Raw genomic sequence first — 14,767 nt, 5'->3', positions numbered from 1 at the left:
TCCTTTATGTTTTACTGAAAGTCCCAGAGGGGTGTGTCTGAGCTAATAATGGGATGGAAGGTAAGGAACAGCTGAACATGGTGACCATCAAGGTAGAAATGGAAGCAGCCAAATGACTTGGCTGAGCTTGGAGGTCAATGCAGTGGATGAACGAACTTAGGGAGAGGCGAGAGAAGGGATGCTTAGAGTCTGAGTGGGTACCTGTGGGTGGGGCTGCACTGTTGGGAGGAAAGACCGAGTTGCTTCAGACAGGTGGAGTCAATGGCTACGTGGACACTCAAGTGCAGAGGTTGATCACAGCTGTCTGGGTCATGACAGAGCAGAGTAAATTCTTGCTTCTGCTAAACAGCTGCTCCTTCTGAAATCACTTGGACATGCCCGTCATGGTCCCAAGTTTGGGTTGGCCCTGGATGGGACATGCATCACACAGTGTGAGCTGACTGTGCAGGCGACCTCTTGGCTGTGGAGAAAGGGTTCTTTGAGCTCGTGTGGAGCTGGGGTTCTCTCAGCCAATGAGCAGATGGTGGATGTGTGTGTTGGCTGGATCCCCGCCTTGCCAGCCCTAGGGAAACATTTCTAGGCTTTTAGCTTCTGGACACGAGCTGATCCATGAGGATGATGAGGAGATTCGTGGTGTGTGAGTTAGTACTTCTTATTTTGCAAAAATCTACTGTGCCGTATGTGTGACTACATTTTCAGAAATGAGATTCTCCGTGTCAAGTCTAGGTAAGGGTGGTGGGTGATGGCAGTAAAGCAGGGAGAAAAATAAAAAGAGGAATGATTAAGTCTCTGGTGTAACTGCAGAGCGAGTAGAACTTAAATATTGTGGAAAACTAACCCCAACCCCCAGGCACCAGCTAATGATTTGTGTGCACGGCTGTGTTTAGACCTCAGGCTGTCATCACCTCTGACGTGGCTCCTGTAGATCAAAGAGGAAGGCAGCGGACAGCCATGTCACGGTGGGCTATCGCCTGCACAGAGGCCCTTGGCGCTGACATCCAGGGTGCCCGGCTGGGGTGCTGCACATCATTACCCAGATTAATGAGGACAGATGGGTTTTCGTATAATCAGCCTAACATGGCTGCCAGTCTGATTTGGTCGCCAGGTGGAATAGTTCAGTGATGAATAATTACAAATACAGCAACCGAATCTGACTCAGAAAAATCAACAGCAGTGTGGAAATAAGAAGAGGCTGGGTGATTTGGTGTGAGGTTTGCCTGAGGGTGCCTGAACTAAGAGTGTAAAGCCACAGTTCTAATAATACCTGAGCAAAGCAGCAAAGGGTGGCCTAAGTCCTTGGGCCCCTGCACTAGCACTAGCGTGGGAGAACTGGAAGAAGCTCCAGGCCGCTTGTTTCAGACCCACCCGTCTCTGACTATTCTAGCCATCTGGGGAGTAAATCAGTGGATAGAAGACCTCTCTCTCTCTCCCTCTCTCTGTATCTCCCCTTCTCTCTCAGTAACTCTGACTTTCATATAAAATTAATCTTTGAAGAAAATGCATGTGAATGTAGAATAGTGATTGCTAAAGACTGGGGATGCTGGCAAGACGGGGATGGAGGACAGCTGGAGAAAGGGCGCCAAGCCTGAGTTCCATAGATGGAAGTATTTCTTGTGTTCAGTTGCACAGTGGGGGCAACTTTAGTTCACACCTGGGTGGAGAATTGGGAGAGTTGAACTCCAAGGCTTCAAACATAGCCTAATAGCAAAATCATGGAAGTGTGATTATACTGATTGGAGAAGCACCTGCTGCCTAAGTAAGTAGTGATAACCACACAGTAGCCCATGAACATGAACGATTATTGCATGGTGATCAAAACAAGGCGGCCATGTCAGGGTCATGACCTGCACTCATTCATTCATAAAGAAAATGGGGATGCCATCTGTGGAACCCGGGAGAGAAGTCTACCAACTAGGGTGGAACGAGAAGAGCAGGGCAGAGAGAAGATGACAGAATTTTCCTTTAAGAATTGGGGCCCTTTATGGGCCCGGCAGCGTGGCCTAGCGGCTAAAGTCCTTGCCTCGAATGCCCCGGGATCTTGTATGGGCACTGCTTCTAATCCCAGCAGCTCCACTTCCCATCCAGCTCCCTGCATGAGGCCCAGGAAAGCAGTCGAGGACGGCCCAAAGCTTTGGGACCCTGCACCCACGTGGGAGACCTGGAAGTGGCTCCTGGTTCCCGGCTTAGGATTGGCACAGCACCAGCCGTTGCTCTCACTTGGGGAGTGAATCATCGGACGGAAGATCTTCCTCTCTGTCTCTCCTCCTCTCTGTATATCTGACTTTGTAAAAAAAATAAATAAATCTTCAAAAAAAAAAAAAGGATTGAGGCCCTTTGGCTGGCATTGTGGTGCATGGGTAAGATGATCACCTGTAACACTGGCATTCCCCATCAGAGCACTGGTTCAAGTCTCAGCAACTCTGTTTCTGATCCAACTTCCTACTACAGCACCTGGGCAAGCAGTTAATGATAATTGATGTGCTTGGAGACCTGTCACCCATGTGAGAGATCTGGTTGGGGTCCCTGGATTTGACCTGGCCCAGCTCAGCTATTGTGGTCATTTAGAGAGTGAACCAGAGGATGGACGACCCATCTCTCTCTCTCTTTTTCTCTCTCTCTCTCTTCTTCCCTCCCTCTCTATCCTTCTAATAAATAAAATGAATCTTTACAAAGCAAAATAGAATTGAATACAGAGAAATGTCAAGAGAAGCTATTGTATTCACCAAGATGGCCAACACCAGTATTTAACCTAGGGTTAACCCTTTTTAGTTGTTTGCAAGTGATCTGTCATGGTGACTCCTTTTTGCTGTAAATTTGCCTCTTTATTATTTTTTTTATCAAAGATTTATTTATTTTATTGGAAAGGCAGATGTATAGAGAGGAGGAGTGACAGTGGGAAAGACCTTCCATCTGATGATTCACTCCTCAAGTGGCCAGAATGGCTGGTGTTGTGCTGAACCAAAGCCAGGAGCCAGGAACTTCTTTCCAGGTCTCCCACGCAGGTGCAGGGTGCCAAGGCTTTAGGCCATGCTCCACTTCTTTCCCAGGCCACAAGCAGGGAGCTGGATGGGAAGTGGAGCAGCCAGGATTAGAACTGGCGCCCATATGGGATCCTGGTGCGTTCGAGGCAAAGACCTTAACCATTATGCTTTCACGCTAGGCCCATGCCTCTTTATATTTAAGATGGTTTTTTTTCCCATGAAAACAAATTGTTTTTGCTCATTGCAATATCAAATTTATAATACTTTTGATTTTCTGTACTATAATCTGTGTGTGCAAATGTGTAAGGAGCTTGGAAATGGGTTTTTATTTATTTTATCTTTTAATGTATTTATTTACAAAGTAGGGAGAGAAGGAAGAAAAAATATAATTATACATATAATATATAATATTATATATATATATATATAGAGAGAGAGAGAGAGAGAGAACGAGTGAGCGAGAGCATTCTCAGATGTGTTCAGAATGGCAAGCTCTGGGCTGGGGCCAGATACAGGAGTCAGGATTTCAATCCAGGTTGTCCATGTGGGTGGCAGGGACTGAACTCATTGAACCATTGCCTGCTCTTTCCCCAGGGATTAACTGGAGTTGGAGCTAGAATGAGAACTTGAACTCAAGTTCTCTGATATGAACATAGATATCTTTACTTCTAGGCTATCCAACCACTTGTAGATTCAATTAGCATGATCATTTAAAGGTTTATTTTATTTATTTTAAAGTCAAAGTGAAAAAGAGAGAGAGAGGGAAGATGAGAGAGAGAGAGGAGAGAGGGAAGAGAGAAAGAAAGAGAATCTTCCATTTGCTGACTCACTCCCCAAATGGTACAACACCTGGGCTGGGCCAGGCCAAAGCCGGGAGCCAGGAATTTCTCCTGGATCTCCCATGTGGATGCAGCGGCCCAAGCACTGGGCCAACTTCAGCTGCTTTCTCATGAGCAACAGCAGTGAGCTGGCTCATACGTGGACCAGCTAGGACATGAACTGGTACTCTGATATGGGATGTGGCATTATAAGTGATGGTTTAATCAATATTTGTGCCACAATTCTGGCCCTACTTCTGCACTTCCAAATGAAAAGAAAAAATATATACTATGAGGAAAAGTAGGATACATTGCTTTATGTGATTTAAAAAAAAATCTTGTGTTTGAATATTCATAGCAGCATTATTTGGAATAACCAAAAGAAGTGGAAACAGATGTCCATCAACTGATGAAGAGTACATAAAACTAACTACACAGTGGATTACAATTTGACAACTCTAAGTGAAGAATAGCTAACATGTAATGCGGCATGGATGGGTGTTGAAGGCAATTGTATACTGTGTCAGGAACAGACCGATACACAGAGGCAGAATTGCTGGGATTTGAGGAAAGGAGAAAATGAAACCACTACTTACAGAGTTTCTCCCTGGGATGATGAAAATGTTCTAGAATTGATTATGACATGGACTGCACAACTCTGAGTCTATTTTGATTTGCAGGTTTTAAATCGGTACATTCGATGATATGTGAATTAGATCTTCAAACCTTGGTACAAGATTTTTCCCCCTGTAACATAGATAAGATGCTGCTCACAGGGCTCGGCGCGGTGGCGCAAGTGCTTAAGGTCCTCGCCTTACATGCCCGGGATCCCATATGGGCGCCGGTTCTAAACCCGGCAGCCCCGCTTCCCTTCCAGCTCCCTGCCTGTGGCCTGGGAAAGCAGTCGAGGACGGCCCAAAGCTTTGGGACCCTGCACCTGCGTGGGAGACCCGGAAGAGGCTCCTGGCTTCGGATCGGCATAGTATTGGCCGTTGCGCTCACTTGGGGAGTGAATCATCGGACGGAAGATCTTCCTCTCTGTCTCTCCTCTCTGTATATCTGCCTTTCCAATAAAAAAATAATAAAAATAAATCTTTAAAAAAAAAAAAAAGATGCTGCCCACAGTAGTCATCTTTGGCAGAAAGGATAGCAAAGGAAGATACATAGTGTTTATATCTTGTTATAAGGTTCTACTCAAATCTTTATTTAAATATGAATTAATTTTTATTTATTTGAAATGAGAGAGAAAAAGAGGGAGAGGGACATTTTGTTGGTACTCTCTGAATGACTGCAACAGCTGGGATGAACCAAGGCCAGGAGCCAGCAGCTCTGTCGGGTCTCCCCACGGGTGGCATGGATGCATTAACTGAGAAGAGGCTTCAGGGGGCTCCTTGATGTTGGACAGGCCTCAAATCAGTAATCAACTTGTGTTGACTATCAGCTACCCAGTGCAGGGATAATTTGGTCCAGCGTTCAAGATGCATAAAGCACACCTGCCTCTTGTGTAAAAACTGTGCTGATGTTAACAGGTCTGTCTGCAGGCATGGTGCTGTTCTGGGTCCTCGGGCAAGCTGCGTAAGCATGTATCGGTGCCTCTGCTTTGCATGTGAGCAAGTGCAAGAGCAAGTCCAAGACTCATTGAGGCCACCAAGGTCTTGTCCTGCTCCCCATACACACAGAAAAGGGGCTCCACGGACTGACCATGTGCAGGGCGTCCGGGCTGGTGCAGGACTGCCCGAGGCTGCAGCTGGGAGTGGTCTGTGGGTTAGGCTCAGAGCTCTCTCAGAGGAGTCCATCACTGTGTCCAGCCATTGTGCAAAGCCTCCCGTGGCTTATGTGTTCTGCAGCTTTGCTGAGGCGTTTCAAAAAAAAAGGCATCACTGGGAAAAGCAGAGCATGAGCCATCCGGGTCGTGCAGGGGCTTCCTGCCAGCCTCTGGCCAGCTGTGGTCCATCAGCCCGAGAGTCACCCGAGCCGCCCTCCGGCTGGTGCCTGGGGTGTTAAGGAGCAGAAGCTGTGCCAGCCCCTGGCTGTGGGCCAGAGGAAAGTTGCTATGGGCCAGGCTGCTCTTCTAGGGGCCCCACACCTGGTGCCTAGAGTCCCAGTCTGCATGGAGTCTCCCCAGAGTCATGAGAGATCACAGCTGGCTGGGGGAGGCAGATTGCAGTTTGTCAGCCCTGTCACATGGCAGAGCCTTTACTACAAGAAAAACTGCAAGGAGTAAAGCCCAGGGAAGGGAACTGTTGTGGAGTAGCTCCCTGGGGTGGGAACTTCCAAGCATCTCCCTGGGGTGGGAACTTCCAGGCAGCAGCAGCTGGGGCTACATCCATCTCCTTGATCTCCCTGGCTGAAGAGGGTTGAGCATGGGGCCAGGAAGGGTCCACGTGGGGGTGATGAAGCCACTCTGACCAGGGCAGCTCCATGTCCTTGGAGAAGCCCTGCCCAGTCTCTTCAAGATGACTTTTACAGAAGGCAGCACCAGCAGAGGTCTAAGCCAAGACCTGAGAGTTCCTGTAAGTGGAGCTGGGAGTGCGGTCTGCTGTATGCTTCTTATACTCACAAGGCCCTTGGGATAGCAGCAAGCCAGCTTCTCTGGGGTCTGGTTGCAGGGTCTTGGGACAGATGACAGATGGGTTGTCCCTAGAGTGTGGACTGGGTTCTCTTGCCTGCTCCTGAGGAAATCACTGAAGGAATCAAGTTCATTACTCCCTGTAAGGGCCAGGGGGCTTCATGTAAGGAAGAACCACTGCACACAAGGCAAGAGGACAGTGGAGACCCTGAGTGTGTTAGGATTGTATCCTCTGGGGAATGTTCTTCAGCTGCACCTGCCAGAGAAGAACCTGGATTCCCAGCACCCAATACCCACGCCCTAGATTTCCTTGGTTGACAGGTCCCAAACCAGTGCTGGGTTTGTTTCCCAGTTTTCCCAGTTCCATTGATTGGCTTACTCGTTCAGTGGATTGGCCCAGCCCATCTTTAGACTGTATTCAATGCTGGGAACTTTAAGAAGCTGAAGTTTTATTTGTCCTGCTTTAGACTGTCATCTAGGAAAATGCAAACGAAGTCAAACTTAGCCATCCTTTTACGCCTTTACTAAGTAGGTGTCTGAGTGTGTTTCTTGTCTGTCTCTGAGGTCATGTGGTAGTAAATTTTATGCACAGGTTAGGCTTACTATAATGTCCTCTCATATCAACCACTCAAATCCATTACGATGCAATCCATGATATCTCTGTTTTTACATCTCCCCAGCGGCCTCTGATGTACTGGTAGAGGGTGTTGTCCCAAGCACAGCTGCCTTGATTTCTGCTGTGTGACCTTGGGCAAGGAACAACCTCTCTTTGCCTCATGTTGGTGTTTATCCAAGAGAACAAGAGTATACACATATGCAGTGCTTGGCATAGTGCCTGGGTTGCTGTAAATACACAGTCAACTGCTGATACTGGTGCAAGTCACACAATGAAGAGAAACTGGAAAAGCAGCGTCAATGGCTGGAGCCAGGCAGGTGATCAGCAGGAAAGTCAGAAGTCGGCTAACTCTGGACCAAGCATGGACCTTCTCAGCTTGGTGGCTAGAAGACAAGCTTCGTAAGCATGGTAACCTAGAGTGTGGGTGATGCTGGGACAGGAGGAGGTAGGGTAAGGAGGAGGCCAGTAGACAAACCAGCAGCAATTCTATTCCTGGGGCTTCTGCTGAGGGTGTCATCTGCCTGGAGTGCAGGGTCCTTGAGCTGTTCCCAGCTTCTCCCCAAATCCCCTCCCTGATAGCACCAATTGATGGCAACCTGGGAGGGAATTCTTATTCTGAACATGGTATCTGGGAGCTGTCCTGATGGATCTCCACAGCAACCTGCCAGGTAAGATGCAGATGAGAAAACTGAGATGCATGCAGCATGTGCAACTTGCTCAAGGTCACTCGGGGTCCCCACTGTCCTCTGGGCTATGTTCAGTCCCCAATGCATCAAGCATGCAAGTTGCCATTCCATGCCCACTTCCTTCAGTAAACAACAGTTTCTGCTCTCTTTTCTGGCATTGGATGGTGGCTGAATGCCACTTCATCCTGATGTTGCTGTGGTAGGAGTTGGACAGCCCCATCCAGGGTCCCCAACCTTGGCCCTTGATCTTGCTGTGCTTCTCCCTTTTTTTTTCCCTTGATCATTCATGATCAACCTTATGTCCCCAAGGGGGCCCTCTGGATGCATGCACTCACTTTTTGTGTGAGATGCTTGGCTTGAGCTCAAGCTAGCCAGAAGCCCTGGCTGTGGTGGAACTGGTCACATTTCCCTTTTGGTGCTGACCCTCCTGAGGGAGTCTCTGCCTCCAATCCCATGGTTGGACTTAATTGCCCGTCACTTGAAAAAGAATGCCAAGGCCCTTGCAGAAACCATGAAAACCACCCCAAAACCATCTTCCCAATATCTTCCAAATGATGAGTGATCTACTTGCCTGCCTTTTGCTCATCTGTTGGTAAAAGGTTTAACAGGGGAAACGAAGGCAAAGCTCATGAATTAAAATCTATTTACCATTTCTAAGATCATTCTCTCCTAACGGGCCTTGGAAATTCCTACAGGGCATTATGTGTAACTCTCCCTCACTGTAACATTCTAAAGCTAAAGCTTTCTTTTTGGACACTGGCGCCAAGCTGAGGGTCAGAGGCGGGACAAGCCTGTCTCAGAATGAGCTGAGTCAGGATTGGGAGCACAACAGGTGCAGTGTCAGGGGTGGTGCTCAGTAGGCTTACAATCCAGGGCCCACCATGCTTGTGGAAGCCCGTGGACTCACCTTGCTTGCCTTTAAAAATCTGAAGAAGTACAGTGAATATAATCAGAGCTGGATTACATTTTTCTTCGTATCAGTGGAGTTGCAATGATTAATGTTGTATGGCAGAAGGAACTCAATGAAATCACAAGTGCCCAGGGCCAGGGGAGAGCCCATGCCACCACTCACCTGCCTGCTGTTATTGCCAAGACCATGGTCTCTCCCTCTCCTGCATTTGCCCTTTTCCTAGTTCGAGTCCCTCAGTTGTTCTCTCTCTAGTTCCCTCTCTATTTCTCTATCTCTTGACTCTATGGTGAACACCCAAATATCCATCTTTCTAAGGACACAGATAAGCATTGGGGTAGCCTGGCTGATCCCAGGTAGGGGACTGTCCCTAGAGGCTGCCTTTGTTGTCTCAGGAGTTCTTCAGCTTTGGTGTTAAATGGCCATATTAAATGGCATCTATACCAATGAAAACACAAACGACAACCAACTTACCGAATGATAGACAAGGAAAGGCATGGAAAAATCCAATGCCTTTACCTGCAAACCATTGTTTTCTGCTGTGGGACATTAATTTAAACAGTGCGTGAAAGCTTTTGCAAAATGAGAAACAGGCTGGCATGATGGCTCAGCAAGCCAGTCTGCCCACAGCACTGGCATTCCCACGTGCGCTCCAGGTTGTGTCTTGGCTGCTCCATTTTTAGTCCAGCTCTCTGGCTTATGACCTGGGAAAGCAACAGAAGATGTCTCAAGTGCTTGGGCTCCTGCATCCACATGAGAGATCCAGAAGGAGCTCCTGAATCCTGGCTTTGGTTCAGCTCAGCTCTGGCCGTTGTGGCCACTTGGGGAAAGAACAAGTGAATGGAGAACATTCTCTCTCCATAAAAACTGCCTTTCTACTAAAGAGTAAATAAAACTTAAAAGAGAGAGAGAGAGACAAAACTCATGCTTGTTGGGAGAGTCTGAAAGTTTTGGGCACAATGGAACTCGGTGAGGCCTTTGACATTGTGACCATTTGGGGACTGAACTAATGAACAGAAGCTCTTCCCCCAATAAATTACCTGATAAATATTTCAAATATTTATTTACTAATTTGAAAGTCAGAGTTACATGAAGTTTTAAAAAAATGTTCATGGAAAATGTGTGTTATTTAAAAAAATCCATACATGGATTTTAAATGTCTTTTTGCACCAAAATTAACTTTAAAAATATATGTTTATTTATATTGGAAAGGCAGATATACAGAGAGGAGGAGAGACAGTGAGGAAGATCTTCCATCTGATGATTCACTCCCCAAGTAGTCACAATGGCCGGAGATGAGCTGATCCAAAGCAAGGGGCCCAGAGTCTCTTCCGGGTCTCCTACACGGGTGCAGGGTCCCAAGGCTTTGGGCCGTCCTGGACTGCTTTCCCAGGCCACAGGCAGGGAGCTGGATGGGAAATGGGACTGCTGGGATTAGAACCAGTGCCCATACAGGATTCCCGGTGCATTCAAGGCAAGGATTTTAGGTACTAGGCTATTGTGTCCAGCTCATAAGTTGACTTATGTTTTAAATCTACTTTCATGCACCTCATGAATCCCTTCCCCCCCGCCCAACACACATACGTGCGTGTATAAGCCTATATATCTTTCTACAGGCCTTGAATGTATAGAAAGGAAAGCATATTTAAAAGGATTTTCTCCTTGGCTTTTCATCTTCCTTGACTTTCTGTTTTTTGTTTTTCCGTCAACAATTTTCTGTTAGAATCTGTATCATGTTGTAATCCTTGCATGGTCGTCCTTCCGTTGGATTGGATTGGATTCGGGGTAATGAATTTAATATCCTCACACTGCACTGCGCTTGGGCCGTTTCCCAGCGCCTGCTATCTTCAAGGTGCAGAGCCGTTTGCATAGACAATGCGTGTTGGATCTGTGTGTAGGGGGTGGCTGCGCAAGCATGAGAGCTCTTTGTGTGCAGCTTTCCCCGTTGTCACCCTACCTCCCGTTCCCCGGATCCAGCCGCCTTTACAATTCCTTTGTGCCAGGGGCCTCAAGGGGTTCTTTCTTCCTGGCTTTTGTTGGAGTCAATCTCAGTTTATTGAAGGGATTATGCAAAGAACAAGGGTAAAGAGGCTTTGTGTGAGATAGAAGACTCTGGAGTCCTGAAAGGGAGAGTGGAAGAGTGTGAAAGTCTGGGTGTGACAGTGCTCTAGGAAGGCTGCTGGGAGCTGACATTGGGGCCCTGGGCTCTCAGGCCTTCGAACTGGACATGGAAGCATCCCGTGGTCACTTGTTTCAATGGGCTCCCAGGGGTTGAGGAAGGAAGCCAGCAGTGTGCCCTGGGTGAGCGGGAATTAAACATCCCGAATTTCCTGGAGAACACAGGCAGAGAGAGAGCTCCATATAAAGGACCAGGACTCTTTCCTGGCTTCCTGGGTTGGATTATACGGGGATACTGAAGTGAGGTGTTAGGTGGCTCCTTTAGGGCTGTATGAGCTGAAAGTCCTTGCCAACTCACAGTGTGATGCTATCCGCCATTCAAAACAGACCCTTTTCCTGGGATGCACCTGCTTTATCCAGGATCTAAGGGGGAAGCTCTGTGAACATACAGAGACTAAGCTCCTGGTGGAACTTGTGGTGGTATCACAAAATTCTCAGGCCAGGCCCTCCCTGGCTGCTGGGAGAGGGGGCTTTCCGTCTCCCCTCCACCACCCCTTCTTCCTTTGGCAATCCTCTGTCTGGCTGCCTACTCACAACTGCTATTTCTTTGTGTGGGTCAACCCACACACATGCATATATGTAAACATCTTCACTATATCGCCTTCTGACTGCATATTTTTATCACGTTGTGCATCTTACATGTAACTGTACTTAGAAACCTTTTCTTTGTGTAAGACAAGGGTCTGCATCAACGTGGTTCCATTTGTTTTGATTTAAAGTTCATGATGGCTATTGACACTTCCTGGTCTTCAAATCTGTGTAAATAAGAAACTTGCTGCATAGTTGGCATTTCAGAGAACATCCTAGCACACATGAAAACATGTTTCATTGAGGTGCCAGCCTAAAAAGTGGAATGTTTGAGTTATGGGAAATATATTTCCGTGTGTGTGTATGTGTGTGTGGTTTGTACAAGGGGATTTTTCGAAAGCTCACAGAAAATAAAGCTAAAAGGTGCATAAGTCTGCTTAGGTGCAAAATAAAGTCTTGAAATCCATGTCTAGTTTTAAAATACATCTTTCATGAACCTTTTGAAGATCACTTGTGAACATGGATTTCAAACTTTGCACCACCTTGAATTTATTTTTAAATCCTGTTTTTCATGAACAGAAACCTGACAGGCAAATGCAGGGCTGGAGAGAACTGCCGTTGGCTGCTCTACTCCCCAGAGGCCAGTCATGGCTGGGTTGGAACTGGAGCTGGAACCCGCGGCACGGAATTCAGTGCCTGTCTCCCAGGGCAGCAGGAGCCCAAACACCTGAGCCAACTGCACTGTTCCCAGGTTTCCCACAGTCATAAAAAGTTGGGGTCAGAGCGCATGCCAGGCACTCTGACATAGGACATGGGCATCATAATTGATATGCCAAATGCCAGTCTCCTTGGAAGTGTCTTCTCCTGTGTGTGTGTGTTTAAATTCCTAAGCATTTTGTTTAAAATTTGAAAAACAGAGAGGCACAGAGACAGAGAGAGATCATTGATCTTGTGATCCACTACCCAACAGCTAGAGAAACAGGAGCTGGAACAGCCAGCCCAGATCTAGGAGCTTGGAACCCGGCCTGGCCTTCCGCCATGAATGACGGCGACGCAGGAAGTAGAGTCATCACCCACTGCCTCCCAGGATGTGTGTCAGTAGGAAGGTGGAATCAGACTCCGAGGCAGAATCTCTGATATGGGATGCCAGAGTCTGAAGCAGTACCTTAACTGTAGTGCTGAACACTCATGGCATATATACATACGTATGGATAGGCATACATATGTATGATGTATATGTACATTTAAGGCATACATGATGTCATCAGACATATACCCAATAAAATGGCTACTGTGGGGAGGGGAGCAAATTCACCTACCCATCATCTCACGCTTTGCCCACTTCCTTTTCCCCTGTGTCAAGAGAAGCTGCTATCTTCTCATTTAGCAAAAATCGTGGCTACAATGCACTGTTTGTTTTGTTTTGTTTTGTTTTAAAGATTTATTTTTTATTTTCTTTATTGGAAAGGTGGATATACAGAGAGGAGAGACAGAGAGGAAGAGCTTCCGTCCGATGATTCACTCCCCAATGGCTGATACTATGCCGATCCGAAGCCAGGAGCCTCTTCCGGGTCTCCCATGCGGGTGCAGGTTCCCAAAGCTTTGGGCCGTCCTTGACTGCTTTCCCGGGCCACAGGCAGGGAGCTGGAAGGGAAGCAGGGCTGCTGGGATTAGAACCGGCGCCCATATGGGATCCCGGGCGTGCAAGGCGAGGACCCCAACCACTTGCGCCACCGCGCTGGGCCCTACAATGCACTGTTATTAACCACAACCCTCATTCTTTCTGTGAGACTCTGGCTTTGTTCAGCCTGGTTATTACCTATATCACAGTCTTTGATCTCGATATGCCTTCTTAAAAAAAAGTCTTTTAAATGAATCACAAGAAATGTTGACTTCTTTTCCAAACTTCTTGGTAGAATTCAGGAGAGCTCGTTTTGCACATGACCATTCCTGGTCCATGGTAGTGCAGGAGTGAGGTTGTGACTCTGTCTTGGTAGGGAACAGTTTCCCAATCAGATATTAATTTGACAGTTGCAAGATTGGCTCTGAACCTGACTGTTTCTGGAAGGGATCCTGGTAGGGGGATTCCCTGGGCTGGGCTCCACTCTGGGGGAAGGTTTCCCTTTATCCCTTGTGGTCACCAACTGGAGAAGTGCTTGTGGAGGAGTTCCTGGTCTTCTCTGGGAGCTGTCCAGTTAGCTTCCCATCTTCTTGTGTCTGTAATTTGAAGTCCATGTTTTATGTCTTGAGCAAAGTGCTTATTTGCTTCATTTTGCTATGTATATTGGCTCCCAATTTCCTTTACAATTTGGAAGCATTTAGACTTCTTTGTTTTCATTTAGTCTCATGTGTAAAGCAACCCCATGATTTATGGTCTAATAGCTTGGCTTCCCTATCCTGCACTCCACCCATCCTACAGTCAGCTGCCTTGAGTCCAGCTGGGACCACTCTGGGACGGATACCCCATGAACTGTCATCATTGCCTGGAGTCTCATGCTTCCCCTGGAAGTTTTGCTGTGCTTTTTCTACTCAGAGCATTTCTGAATCCTACCTTGCACTCTGAGATCTGGAGCAAAGCAGCTGGTTTGTTCACCTCCCCTGGTTGCAAGAATCTGAAAGCTTTCTGCTCTTTGCTATTTCTGCTTGTGAGCCAATCACCTTCCTCAACGCAGCTCTTTCTTATACTATCTTTCCAAACTCCAGAAGTGACAGCCAACACACAGCTGATGATTTTCTGCTTGACCTCTTCTCTGTCCCCGAGAGTCAGCAGGCACACAGTCTGACGGATTTTCAGATGTGTTTTACCTCTGTGTAACACAGGCTCCGAGTGGGCCGTGTCTCCTTACTGATGCTGCTACTGCCCCCTAAGCCAATTCAGCTTCCGGTAATCAGTTTTGTGTTCAGGAGGAAGGACAATTGTTCTAACAAGCGGTCTCAGATCTCTATGGCTTAAGGCCATCAGACTTGTTCTTTGCTCTGGCAGAGATAACCAGTTTTATGTGAAAATCTAATAGAACTCCGGTATTTCAAATGCTGTGGTGCTGTGTTGGGCCAGAGGGAGCCCAAAAATGACAGGCAGAAGAGCCAAGGCAGCAGCATGGATTTTCCTGGTAAGGAGGCTTTCCTGGTTAGCTCTTTGTTCAGGTGGTGATGCTGGGATCCAGGTTTCTTCCACGATATAATGACACCGCCAGCATGTGGCCCTTGTTAGTAGGCAACAAGGAAGGAAGACATAGATTAAAAAAAATTTTTACTTATTTTTACTGCAAAGTCAAATATACAGAGAGGAGGAGAGACAGAGAGGAAGATCCTCCACCTGCTGATTCACTCCCCAGGTGGCCATGATGGCCGGAGCTGTGCTGAGCTGAAGCCAGGAGCAAGGGGCCTCTTTGAGTCTCCAAGGCAGATACAGGGTCCTAAGGCTTTGGGGCATTCTCAGCTGCTTCCCCAGGCCACAAGCAGGGAGCAAGATGGGAAGTGAGTT

Source organism: Ochotona curzoniae, unplaced genomic scaffold (genome assembly GCF_017591425.1).
Source record: "Ochotona curzoniae isolate NIBS_2020 unplaced genomic scaffold, NIBS_Ocur_1.0 scaffold_4701, whole genome shotgun sequence".
Taxonomy (NCBI): Eukaryota; Metazoa; Chordata; class Mammalia; order Lagomorpha; family Ochotonidae; genus Ochotona; species Ochotona curzoniae.
The sequence above is the reverse complement of the archived record's forward strand: the minus strand, read 5'-3'. Positions refer to the sequence as shown.